Source organism: Juglans microcarpa x Juglans regia, chromosome 2D (assembly GCF_004785595.1).
Source record: "Juglans microcarpa x Juglans regia isolate MS1-56 chromosome 2D, Jm3101_v1.0, whole genome shotgun sequence".
NCBI classification, from domain to species: domain Eukaryota; kingdom Viridiplantae; phylum Streptophyta; class Magnoliopsida; order Fagales; family Juglandaceae; genus Juglans; species Juglans microcarpa x Juglans regia.
The window spans coordinates 4,564,330-4,577,375 of NC_054596.1; the positions used below are offsets into that span (position 1 = coordinate 4,564,330).

At 35.6% G+C, this 13,046-nt stretch overlaps 1 pseudogene; it reads right to left on the minus strand.

Moving 5' to 3' along the window:
- Positions 1-1,525: 1,525 nt before the first annotated feature.
- LOC121249042 lies at positions 1,526-4,001 on the minus strand (annotated as a pseudogene).
- Between the last annotated feature and the right edge of the window lie 9,045 nt (positions 4,002-13,046).

Genomic DNA, 13,046 nt, shown 5'->3' on the forward strand with positions numbered 1-13,046 from the left:
CGTAGTTAATTTGTTAGGTAAGATTTGTAACTCGATACCCCAAATCCATCTTAAATATCACTCCTTGCATCTTTAGCTTTTTAGCTAAGCCCAAGCTGTGGGCCGATCAGGCCTTAGTACTCAAACTTCAATTGAACTATATTATTCATGTGGAAACCTTGAAACCTATCATCTAATATGCAGCTAGCTTGTTGATAACTTACCGGCCACTAGTACGTACTAGTACTAGTTGTCTTGTTCGGCTAAAAAAAAAAAAAAAAACTTGTCTAATTTCCCTACTTTTAGTTTTTGTACTTGTTTAGATCGATGAATGTCTATATATAATTTTAGTTGACACTAGGTAGCTAGCCTAATTAGTGACGCACGGATTGTACTGTTCGATCCTGATCAAGGGTTGTTATTCCTTCACATGAAGAATGTTTGAGTGATGATCATTTGGTCAGGCTAGAATCAATTGATGACACTTGCGTGGCTTGTTTATTATGCTGTGCATGCAGCTAGCTTGGATTCGCGTACTATACGCACTCACCTCCATACTCACGCACATATTCCAGCTTGGCGATGCAAAGCTTTTGATTGATAAGGAAAATTGAAAAATGCTAATTACTCGCTGAAAGTGGTCCGTCGTCAATTAAAGAGATCAACGGGATTATTGGCTGTGTACGTACGTACGTACGTGGCTTTCTTCTGCCAAGCAGACTGGGACGTTGGACGATGTACGTTGTAGAAGTAGATCATCAATCTTCGTCATGACCTCGAGCCTCTTCGATCCTTTTGTTAGTAGTTTCTCCTTTTGATAATTAGCATGCTGCATGTATCATAAATATCATAGTATATTATATTATACGTGATCATGGCCGCCGGCGGTTCTTCATTAAAGACAAACTCGATTCTCTTATAGGCACATCATGCAGATCATGATCATGACAAGCAGATGATCATTTCAAAAACATTAATATGCTCAGGAAATTGGATAGATGTAGATGCATCTTTGATTGAACCCAGTAGCTAGCTCAGTAAGTACTGATCTATGTTCAGCGCCTTATAGCTACCTAGCTAGGGTCGACGACGATCACAGGTGTGACTCTTGAATTTGCCAAAAATAAATTACAAGCTTGACCAATATTATATATACTAAGAGCTAGGGAAATAGCATATATGGGCATATAGCAGTACTTCAAGTCTATTTAACTTCGTTTGGACAGTAAAAATGTTTTATCTTATTTTATTATTATATTTTTTTTAAATTTTCATACAAAATATAATAAACAATTCAACTTTTTTAAATCTTAAAACAATATCTTAACAACGTTTTATTCAATTTTTAATTTTTATGATCTCAAGTACTCACTATTCAAATGACACATTAGAAATTTAAGATGAGGTTCTCATTCCATGCATATCGATGATTCTTTATATAAATCATGGAGAGAAACATAGATACAGATCAAAGGACCTTCAAACCTAATTTTTGCAATACTTTGAAGTGTTTATTTTCTTAATATATATCTTGGTGGTAACAGGATCTAATTAGATTAAACTGAATTACACTGCACTATATAATTCAGGAAAAAATAAAGAAGATCAAGAAGAAAGAACTGATCTAAAGAGTAGTAACGTATGTAACCAATGAATAATTGAAGGCAGGTAGTTCCTCATGCCATTTCTACTACCAGTACAAGCTTAATTATTTTGTAGCCAAAGAGTAAACTACTATATCATGTAATATTTTACAGACGCAAGCATATAATGTATAGAGTTACAATCAGTATATAATATTCTGATTGTGAAAGACTTTCGATCAAAAGGGAGTGTAAATTTGCATCTGAGTCAATATGTGCTCAAAAGTGTCACTTTGCTTCTCTATAGAATGGGTGTGCACCCCTTCATAAGTAGTCACTACAATCCCTTCGTCTTTGGTTAATCGTTGAACTTGCTTCTTTACATTGCAACCTTGATACGTACAACGATAGTAGCTTCTGCAAATTAAACGAGAAAATAGATCAATCAATGCGCTTGCTTATAAAAGCATGCATGCATGCATGCAATATCCGCGCGCTCTACTTTCTAATATATAAAAGATCGAGAATCTGCATGTTGATCGATCATGTCCAATTCTCTGCTCCGGAGCACCACAAAAAGTACGTACGTACATGATCATGTGAATATATTAATCACTCATCCTATATAATTTGCTAGAACGGTACTAACACGGAGATCATGGAAAAATTGAGAGATTACTGGTGCATGTTATTAAATATATATATATATACACAAGCTAGCTAGCTAGGTGGATATTTAGTAAATGAAAAGGTATGTATATATAATTTATATCTCTTCGTCCAACAAAATTACAATGACCATCCAATTAAGCAATTGGCCGGCTTCATCCATGGACTAATGTTTCAACATCGAACCAACAAATTAATCATCATGTGAAGTGTAATATTGTTAACAGTAGTACTAGTTCATCTGCAGAAATTAAGAATTGATACCATATAGAATTCATATCCCATATTGCATCGATCTGATAAAGAATCATCATCCTCATGATCTTGTTAATTAATGTGTCAAAATAAGCAAACTGGCAACCAATTAACTGTATACAGGAAGGACATTTACTGAGCAGGATCAGAAGCCATGTTTTTTCCAAATTGGCCAGGTTTCTTTGTGAGCTTAGATCATGATTAGGATCTGATCTCATTTTAGTTAATTTTTCTTTATATTGTAATCCATCAAGTTTTACAGACTTTTAGTTATGTTCTTCAGTTCTTGCTAGGTTAAAACATACATTATAAATTAGTAATACATTATATATTATATATATGGTTCTCTAGCTATAGCAGTTTTTTCTTTCTTTTTTTTCCTTGGTTTTTAAACTGCTAAAATATATATTGAAGAATTAATATTCAGATAGAACAAATTTAATTAACTATGAATGTGTAATTAATTACACATTGAAAGGCGATTCAAGAACTTTAAGGTGTCAGCTCGCACGTACGGCCTGTGATTCTGTGGGAATTCCTTGTAAGACCAATTATAAGTCTTAAAAAAAAAAGAAGAACACTAGAGGAAAGGAAAAACCCTAGAAGAAAAAGTGGAAAACTATTGAAAGAACTAAAATGCTTGATCATGCACCTACGTCTGTCACGGAATCCCCATCGATGAGTGCAACGTGTGCACTACGTACTCGCAAAGGTGCATCATGTATATATGTGATGATGCAATTGGATGCATTTATGTTTTGGCCCTAGCTAGTACTGGAAATCAACCAGCATCTCTCCTTTTGGAACAAGGAAATGATGGGAATTTTGGTCGGTTCTTTACACAAATCAAATATATATAGCATGCAAGCATCGATCGAGATGACAGTACTTGCAAAAATCTAATGATACTAGTAGGGTTGCAACCAAAACTAAAAAAAAAAAAAATAGCCTGACCAATGAAGCCAGGAAAAGAAATTCATTAACGAACCTCGGGAATTTGTTGTTCTTAACAGCTTTTTGGCCATATTTCCTCCACCGATAGCCATCATCGAGTATGTCAACTTGAGTCCTAGTTTGAAAAGCATATCTGGGCTTCCTAATCTTCTTGAGTTGCCCCTTCTTTTTACCCGGTTTCACCTGATCGGTTTCAATATCCCAGAAAAGCTTGATCTATTATGAGAAAGTTGTTTAACTTCTGCTCTTTTTGGGACATGGTTTTCTGTCCTCAACCCCAAGAACGACGTCCCATTTGAACTCTCAGCTTGAAAATCTTGATAAGCGTTAAAGCTTCCCATGTTTGTTGAGTAATTAGGAATCAAAGGATAACTTGACTGCCCTGTAGACGGACAAGGGAAGAACATTTGGTAGTTCTCCATCGAAAGCAGCTAGCTAGTTGAACGTATAAAGAAGAAGATAGAAGAATAAGAAGCTAGAAGAAAGATCAGGAGGCCGAGGATGAATCTGATCAAAAGTTTGTACTGATCTAATATAGAAAGTGGGGGCGGCTACCTAGAACGTCAACAATATTCATGACCATGTATTTATGATCAAGTGCAGAGTAACAAGAAAACTCCAAATTATTAGAGATATAAATATATAGGACGAATAATATATGTCGTAAACGGCACGAAAAATGTCCATGGGTTTAATTAGAAGATTAGCTGATTGACAATATATTTAATAAGAAAAGAAAAAAGAATTGAAAATAGTGGCGCGCGGCTACCGGCGGCTGTATGCATCATTGGATCGAAGAAGATGTTAGTGAAAGAAACATAATATATATTTTTTAAATTAAACAAAGTATTTCGTGTAGAAAGAATAATAATATTACTGTTTTCATGACATTAATTTCTACGAAATAATTTCGTATCAATGAGATTCATACTAAGTATATTTTGACAAAATATGATAAATTAGTAGTACTGATGATGAAATTATGTTTGTGTGTGTATATATATATATATATATATGTATATATGAATTAATTAGCTTGGAAATTAAGGGAGTTGGTGATGCCGGCCTGCTTTAATTAGTCAGGGCGTAGACTAGTAGCATGATGAGTTGCCACAGCTTTGGACTGATATATATGAAAATATCACACGTGTACTCATGAACTATTAAGCGCCCATGCACCATGGATTACAAAGAGTACTGTTTTTCTTTTAAATTAAATTATATAATGTTCTTAATTTATTGCGCCATCTCTACTGATCGATCTGCATACCGGCCGTTTGATTAAAATTAAGCCGCTCCTTGATGCATGCATAGAATTACTAATTGTCTTCAATATTTCCTCTTAATTAATTGATCCGAAATTATATGGAGTTTTGATTAAATATCACGTGTATGTATAAGAACTGGACCACTATATATATATATATATATGATCTTGACAGTACCCTTGCATGCATGCAATTTAATTGGATTCATTAATATAACTTAATTTCCTCTGGTAGCAATTAAAGATATTCACATGACACATATCAGCTTGTTATAATAATTCCCATGATCATTTGAAGATTAATGATGAACATTAATCTAACTGTTACGTACATAAATTAAGATATAGTTTTAAGCGCGCAGATCGATGGGAACAATCAATTACAAGCAAGCAAGCTAGCTAGAACATGCATGCAAGGCCGGTGGTATAAACTGCATGGTCTTTTTCATTATACGTGGAAATGAGTAATTATATGTAATTGTATAGAATTAATACGCAGAATTCTCTTACACTTCTAGACCCGAACCGGCTAGAAAGTTCTGACTTCCGTGCATAATCTTTGCCCAAATTAAAGAGAAAAAAAAAAAAAAAAAAAAAAGTGGTCACGTTCATGAACAAATGGCACAACGCGGTAGTACGACGTCGTTGACACGATACAGCCCGCGTCTCTTTTTTTGTATAAACATTAATCGATCCTACGAGAAGCATGACCATTGGGTTTTCTTTAATAAATTCTTAATGTCTTCCATCCCCTCCCCCCCCCCCCCAAAAAAAAAGAATGGCGATATCAATGAGGCAGATTCTCTGTCTTTATACCATTCTTCCCATTACTACTTTTCTTGGCTGTCTTGATCTGGTTTTTTCAAATTCAAACTCCAAAAGACGCAAATTATTATTAATTTATATATATATTTAATTAATGTGGCATAGTACTCTAGAAATTTGTGATGAAGACCGTCCCACTGATAGAGCACTAATTAAGCATAAACTAGTACAAAGATCATGAAAGCTTTAAATTGCAGTATCCTCCGTTTGTTAATGGGGAGCATTAATAATGAGCCAATTATTTAATTAAGGACTTGGAGAGATCAGGACAAAAGATTTTTGGAGAAAAATACTAATAGCTGGTTTGGATTTAGAGATGATCAGTTGAGATCACTATTATTTACTGAATGATTACTATTTATCTTAACTCATCGTACTACTATTAATTATTATTTACAAATTTCAACTCATAAATCTTACTACTATGTATAAATCATTTCAACTCATCTCATCATCTCTCAATTCAAATGAAGCGGATGACAAATTGCAAGCTGGAAATATATTATATAGGCTAGCTCGAGTACTACTGCTTCAATTCAGTTGTTCAATAGTACCGAGTAATTCACAATTAGGGCAATCTGATGAGAATTGGAAGGCCTGTTTAATTATCAAATTGTTATATTTAGCATAATGGTGATCATTACCACGACCTGTTTAATCATATTTTTTTCTTTTTGGAGTTGGCCGCACGTATCTACTTCCTAGTATGTGTGGATTCTAGAATGACGTACGTACGTGTGTTTTGAAATTTCAGAAAGCCTCGAGAGTACTGTATATATATATATATATATAATTAGTAAGTTACAAACTTAAATGAAAGAAAAATGCTAAACTTATAAATTGAGGTGCGTGCTGGATGCAGTGCAATTAACATAACGCTTATTATAATAAAAAACACACATACGTACATATCAGTATTATAAGAAAATTACATATTTGACATCAGTTATTTTTTTACAAAAATATTATTTTTTGTTAAATTGAATCTGTTCTTATTATAAATAGTCATTTTTATCATAAATAACTTATTATATATATATATATATATATTTAATAATAGATCATACTATCACACACATATTATATATATATATATATATATATATATATATAATATACACTAACATTTAACGTGAATGTACGTATGTCTTGTACTGATCACCATGCCACAGATCTTGAATGCTTCATTTTATTAATTTGTACTTTAGGCATGCTGCATTCACACGTGGCCTTACAAAGTTTGGGGAACGAAGAAAGTCGGGAGGCCGGAGAGCACGTGGATTTGAATCTTGAAAAAAAGAAATATATATAGAAGAATAATTAAGAAAATTAGAAAGAGGAGGAGGTAGTACTGCACATATAATGAGACTAATCATGATAATATTTGTTAGGTTAGTCTGCGCAGGCGCATGCAGCAGCCCCCCCCGGGGGCAGCTTCCTAGTACTACTGCTGATCATGGTTTCGAAAATACTAAGGTTTAGAGCTTTTGCTTGTATTATATATTATTAATATATTATATCAATTTCAAACAACTTTTGAAACGTCAAATAGTCACACGTTGGTTGGCCAAAGAATTTCATTATATTCTTTGAAAGAAATATATATATATATATATATATATATATATCTGCTAAATTCCATGCTCCAATCACTCTCCTCTTCAAAGTTCTTTTCCACCGTCCATGCATTTGCCTAAAATTTCACCAATCTTACATCACGCATGAGGAGAAAACCCACACCCTCTCAGGTTGATTATTCCACTTCTCTGGTTGGAAGTTTTTGTCTATTCTACTCGACTGGTACCAATCAATATTCAATATATACACGTGAGCGCGCACGTACACAGATGTTTCCTTTAAGATAAATTATTTAGCCTGTAACATCAGATCAAGAGTCTGAGAGGGTTTGATCAGTTCTATTGGATTAATATGTACCCAAAATGGGGGTGTCTGATCTTGGGGTTGTGTTCTATCTTGACCCTTGAATTGGAATTTAATTGGAATGAAGCTTGTAATTTTATTAATCAAGCTCGTATTTTTCTGTCTTGAATTACATAATTATATATATATATATATATTAATTGTAATAAAAGGACAATGATATCATAATATTCTTAATACATTATTTTATTGTTATAGAGATCTGATAAGATTATAATTAAGAACCCCCCTTTTTGTTTCCTGAAGTAAGGAGGATTAAAGGAAATTACTAAGGAAATAAAGCATTATACTTTTACAAAAATGGATGTGCATATTATATATATATATATTATATATATATATATATATGTTAAGATGTTCCAAGAAAAAGAAACAATATGCTGAGATGGATAAGATAACCGGCCATATGTTTTAGGCTAGACATAAAAAACACTATAATCACATATCATGAATATGCTTAAAATTGTAGGATTTTTTTTAGACGATCGAGCAGACTTAATTATAAAGATATTAAATTTTTCTGCGAGTATACCAGCTCGGAAATTAGACAGGCCTAATTAATCCGTATGTAGGTCCATCTTATACGTAACCCTTCCCTGCAGGTCGGTCGCCAGCTTGAGCAATATATTTTGAGGTTGTACTCGAAAAGTTTAGAAAGATATGAAAATTCATGTATAAATAATTTCTATTGAATAGGAGGAAAATCCAATCAATAAATGGTGAAATTAAAAATAAACATTAACATGCATATATATTCTGATTTGCCTTTTCAACCTATGTAGTCGTGGTAAATATGGCTTCACGAGTTGCTGGCCTTCTTATGGGACTTAAGATAAGTTGTTCTATTTAGACATTAACATCATGTATTCTAAGGAATAATTTTCATTGTTGAATAGAACCAATCCATTCTGCTTGCATTAGTCTTGAATTCCGGCCAACGAGCACCTGCAATCGTTAAACGGCGACTTGCCACATATTCCATGACGTTTTACGGTGTCTCTAGAAAGGGATGGAACTTTGGGAATGATTCATGTTTGCTAATCTCAAACCTCATGTAAACATATATGAACTGGTTTAGAATTTTCCAACATGCATGTAGAAAAAACTCTAGACAACAGCAGGTGAAGACTATTGATGTTTTTTTAGTGTTTACTCTGCACTTTGATGCATGTAGATTTTGCGAGTTACCGTTTGATTGACCTGGTAACACAATAAAGCATATCTGTGGCTGCTTGTGATGTTTCATGAATACATTTAAAAAATCTCATTCACCGACAAATACAGTTTTTGTTTTTTGTTTCTCGAATTTGTCATATGTTTATCATTTGAATTGACTAAGGTGTCCACGAATTATGACTACAAGAAACATAGTTGAAAGTTCAACACCCAGTGGCATATATACAAATATTGCATTAACAATCATATTAAAATTTGATACAGAGAATTTGAAGCATGTGGGTTCCCATCAGTGAAAGTTCCTCGCAACTCTGAAAGTTTGGAAATGGGTCCCTCAAGAGTTCATGGACCACTGAAGAATATTCAGAATTTTAGTAGATATTTATTATCTAATGCCTCTAAAAATACCCCAAGAAGGAACTGCAGAATATTTTTTTCAAGCATTTTGCAGAACCATCTCAAAGTAATCAAGGATCAGATCAAGAGTTTCCATATATGTTACTTGAAGTTTTGCCCCGTGAGAAACCAGACATCAACCTCTAATTATTAGCCCGGTAAAACCACTCCCATGTAGAGACTTCATGCACCAATTTCCCTTTCATTTTGACATTTTCATAGCAAAGAGGAATCCAGTCAGCATATCAAATAGCCCCACATACAATTCCTTTCATGGTAACCCAAAATTAGCTTGCACTTATTCTTCTTGAACAGATCAAAAGAGCAACAGCTTATCCACAGATGTCAACAAAAAGAACAAAAGACATTATAAATATTATCCAACTACCTAAGCAACACTTTCCGGTGACCGTCAAAATTGTTTCTGCTTAACTAATGGGGTCCATCCTCACTTTTTGTTAGGTATGACATTCATTACCAGAGATGAGAATCACATATAAGAACGCCTTAGCCTTGTAAGAGATTGGGTTCCATCAACTTTGGTGCTGCTGCCTATACCAACTTTGCTGCCCCTTCTTTCCCCACGGAGACTGGATAGTCTTGAATGTGTAAGCCACGTGCAATTGCATGAATTCTAATTTGGTATCTTCCCATCTCCATAGTAGTGTTGCCTGACAATAACCATAATGTTGATATCCACAATAAAAATTAAAATTCTCAAAATATATAACAGAGAAAAAAAAAATTCAGAAAAATGACCTAGTCCTGATGCTTAACTTCTTTTTCCAGTCTCAACACAAACGTCATAACGTAAGCGTAGTGCCATGGAAATGTGAGAGAGATGAAGTTCATTGAGGCTGACACGTCTCGGATTGGCAATTCATGGGCTCTTATTACTGCAAGGAACTTAAAAACTTCCAACAGGAAATTCATCGCATGAGACTTGGAGTTGAGAAAACCAATTCCTACTATTGAGAATACACTGGCCGTCCATTTGTGCACTTCAGCTCATGATCTAGCACCATTTAAGCTCTTTCGTGATAACAGGCATGCTCAGCTCAAATTAACATACTCTTAGCTTTTGGGAAACAGAGTGGTCTTTTTTGGATTTCAGCTCATCAAAAGCCATACACTACAGGATCAACGATAATCACGGTTTTTCTTGCCACCACAACCACCCTCCTTGTTCCCCTTCCTCATCCGTGTAGCAATTTATAAATTGACTCCTATCATGAGCACATGGCAAAGGCTAAACCGCATAATTGACCTTATCTCCTCTTATGTATGATTTGAGGCTAGATCTCCTTAATATGCGTGCATTCACTAATAATTTGATGAAGTTTGAAAAATAAAAACAGAAATTCCTTTGTTGCTGTCGGGAAGAATTTTCCTTATTTTATTCAGTTGAATTGTACCAAATATATATACAAGCAGGCTGGAACTATTCTAGGAAAGAAGCTAAAAATAAGCCTAACGTTTACAAGGCATTTACACAGATTTGACTAACTGTTATATACAGAATTTTAGCCTAGAATCAGGATGATAAATCATGAGCTTGATTTGAGGGATTTTCCTTGATACACCCCCGTAAGATGGAGCTGCCATCGGCTAAGCCAATCTTGTTCTTGAGGAAGTCCATCCCTTGTCGGGACAATGGTTTTGTCAATAAATCCGCAAGCTGATCTTGAGTGTTGACATGTTGAACATTGAGAACACCCTTTTGAACCATGTCACGAACAAAGTGTAGATCGATCTAAATATGCTTCATCCTAGAGTGCTGAATGGGATTGAAAGTGAGATGGGTTGCCCCTAAATTATCACATAACAGTTTCGGTGAAACTGTCATTGGTAGCCCAAGGTCCTTGAATAGTGAGAGCAGCCACACAGTTTCAGAGGCTGCATTAGCAAGAGATCTATATTCGGCTTCAGTTGACGACCTTGCTATAGCTCTTTATTTTTTTGAACTCCAAGATATGGGATTTGCTCCAAGGAAGCTTATATATGCTGAGATAAATGTACGGTCATCAAAATTTCCTGCCCAATCAGCATTTGAAAAAGTTGTGAGGTCAAAAGTAGAGTTTGCTTTAATGTGAATGCCATGAAAGATTGTTTGTTTCAAGTAACGGAGAAACCTCTTTGCAGCTGCCCAGTGAATCATCGTGGGTTTATGCATAAATTGTGATAATTTATTGACTGAGAAACAAATATCCGGGCGGGTGAGAGACAAGTATTGGAGACCTCCAATAACACTACGAAATTCAGTGCTATCAAATGAGGTTGCACCATCAACCAACTTCAAGGTTGTGCTTGTGGACAGCGGTGTAGACACCTCTTTGGCACCCAACATGTTGGTTTTGGAGAGGAGGTCCCGAATATATTTGTGCTGTGATAGAAAGAGACCTGATCGCGTAGGAATTACTTCCATGCCCAAAAAGAAATGAAGTTGACCCATATCCTTTAAAGAGAATTGAACTCCAAGTTGGGCAATTACATGAGATAAGAAATCCATATTGCTGCCAGTGAGTACCAAGTCATCAACATATACCAATAAATAACATAGAACATAATTTTTTTGGTATATAAATAAGGAGGAGTTAGATTTTGAATTTTGAAAGCCAAGACCCATGATAGCCAACTTGAGTGCCGAGTACCAAGCACGAGGAGCCTGTTTTAAACCATAGATGACCTTGTTTAACCTGCAAACATGATTTGGTCTAGAGATGTCTTTGAAGCCTGGGGGTTGGACCATATAAACAGTTTCTGTCAACTTGCCATGCAAGAAGGCATTGTTGACATCAAGCTGTCTCAATGGCCATCCCTTCATCACAGCAACTGTTAGTACAGTTCGAATGGTAGCGGGCTTCACTATCGGGCTAAAGGTTTCTTTGTAGTCCAACCCCGGATGTTGGTGATAACTTTTAGCGACAAGTCTCGCTTTAAAACGATCTATTGACCTATCAGCTTTCCTTTTCACACGGAAGACCCATTTGCATCCCATGGGTTTACAATTTGTTGGTGGAGGTACTAAAGTCCATGTGTCATGACGCATAAGAGCTGTAAGCTCTTCAGACATGGCCATTCTCTAGTGTGATTCACGAAGAGCGTGTCCCACACAACTCGGTTCAATAGTTTCGGGAAGGGGGTGCTTTGTGGTGGAGTTAAGCTGTTTGGGTTTATGGATATTGTTCATTGACCGAGTGGTCATGGAATGGGTTCGGGAAATTGGTTGGGCAGGTGGGTCGCATGGAGCCGAGATGGGATCTGTGTGCAAAGCAGTATCATTTTGGACAGAAAAATCAAGTGAATGTGATGTGGAATTTTCGGAATCATGCGATGACAATAAGTTAGGGCTAGAATGAACAATTTCCAGATTTTGGGAATTAGAAGAGGAAGGAAGAGAGGCATTACCTGGAGGTGATGCAAAGGAGTTATCCTTGGCCGGAGTCACTGGTGGAGGTTGCGGAACCGATCGAGCTGCCGCGTTGATGGGTGGAGCACTTGCCGAAGACGACGATGGCACGAAAAAGCAGAAGGGGCATTTTGGTTTTCGTCGAACAAGACATGCCTTGAGTGGTATATTTTGTTGGTGGTTGGGTCAAGGCATTTGTATGCATTTCAGGCCGAAGAGTAGCCCACAAAAATACAAGGAACGGACTTGGGTTGGAGTTTGTTGGTATTATAAGGCCGTGTAAGAGGGAAGCATAAACAACCAAATTTTTTTAATTTGAGATAATTTGGTGATTGTTTAAACAATGCTTCAAATGGAGATTTGTGATATAAAAGAGGTGTTAGTTGACTGTTTATAAGGTAAGCTGCAGTGGAAAAAGCATGGGGCCAATATTTTAAGGATAATGAGGCATCATGTAGTAAAGTGAGACCCGTTTCCACAAGATGACGGTGACGACGCTCTAAAACACCATTTTGTTGTGGTGTATGAGGGGCAGTGGTATAATGACTAATTCCATGAATAGAAAAATTTTTGTTTTAAGGCCACTAATTCA